A 1,202-nucleotide genomic window follows, 5' to 3' on the forward strand; every position below is an offset into this window, starting at 1 on the left:
AAAACCAAAATGTAGCAGGAGAGAAGGACAGAAAGGACAGATATTTATAGATCAAAATGCACAGAAAAAGAGCAGTGAAAAGGCAGAGGAGGAGAGGAGGAGAACAACAGCAAAGATTTTAGAAAAGAAATTAAGCAAAACTCACATCAGAAACAAACCTTGAACAAACCTCTCTTTGTAAATGGTTAATAATCATTAATGAGGATTTGTTAATTAAGGCCAGAAGAATTCCACTCAAGAGACCTTGGAACACCACAAGAGCTCTCCCAATGATGCCACAAGTTTGTGTTTTTTCCCCAAGCACAAAAAATTGAGTTAGTAAGAATAAAGAACCCATAGACTTCTGCCCCTACTTGGAGGAGGATCAGGCCATCAGATTCATTCTTCCTCTTTACTAAAACCAATACAGAAGCCATGGCTGTTATGCATCTCGTATACATGGCCACATTTTGGAAACTTTTTTAGGTTCTCTCTCTGGTTATCTGGTTGTGTGTGCAATTTACTGGTATTAATTTCTTTTTTACAGGTCATTATGTTTATAGTTTGTTTTAATAATTTTGTTAATGACCGCATGCATTCATAATCACATCTTCATGGTCTAGATAGCAATTTACATTGTTGCTAGTAGATGACAGGAGCCAAGCATGAGACTGTGAATTCAATTTTGCTGTAGATTTCAAAGACCAGTAATTAATCTTTATCTGATAGTCTTTGTATATGAGATTCCATAGCATCAGGGTTCAGCCAAAGAAAGAGGAAGAAAAAAAAGAGAGACCTACCTTACTGGCTCAGGAGTTTCCTGTGCATGGGGGGAGTGTGAGTGACCGAGGTGGTGGTGGCAGGCACCCCTTGACTACTGCCAGTGCCTCCCCAGGCCTCCCGTTGGCCTGTACTAAGATTGGGCATGTGACTGGGTGTGGGCCAGCTGCTGGCCATCTCCCGCACAGACCCGCTCGTTCCCATCACGCCACAGACGTGGTAGTTGTACTGCTGCTTCCTGAGCTTGATGAATGATCACTACTGCTACTACTACTGTGGATGTCCCGACCACTACTGGACACGTTATTATAAAAACTACTATGACTTGAACGAGGAGGTAACACTTGGGTGTATGGATTTGAATACTGGCTATAAGCCTGTGAGTAAGGCTTTGGGAATAATTTAATGGAGAAAATGTTTGTGTGGGCAATGGGACAGCATAC

At 41.8% G+C, this 1,202-nt stretch overlaps 1 pseudogene; it reads right to left on the reverse strand.

The window, feature by feature from the left end:
* Window positions 1-775: 775 nt before the first annotated feature.
* On the reverse strand, window positions 776-1,201 carry LOC119590892 (annotated as a pseudogene).
* Window position 1,202: the final 1 nt, after the last annotated feature.

This window comes from Penaeus monodon, chromosome 28, assembly GCF_015228065.2.
Source record: "Penaeus monodon isolate SGIC_2016 chromosome 28, NSTDA_Pmon_1, whole genome shotgun sequence".
Taxonomy (NCBI): domain Eukaryota; kingdom Metazoa; phylum Arthropoda; class Malacostraca; order Decapoda; family Penaeidae; genus Penaeus; species Penaeus monodon.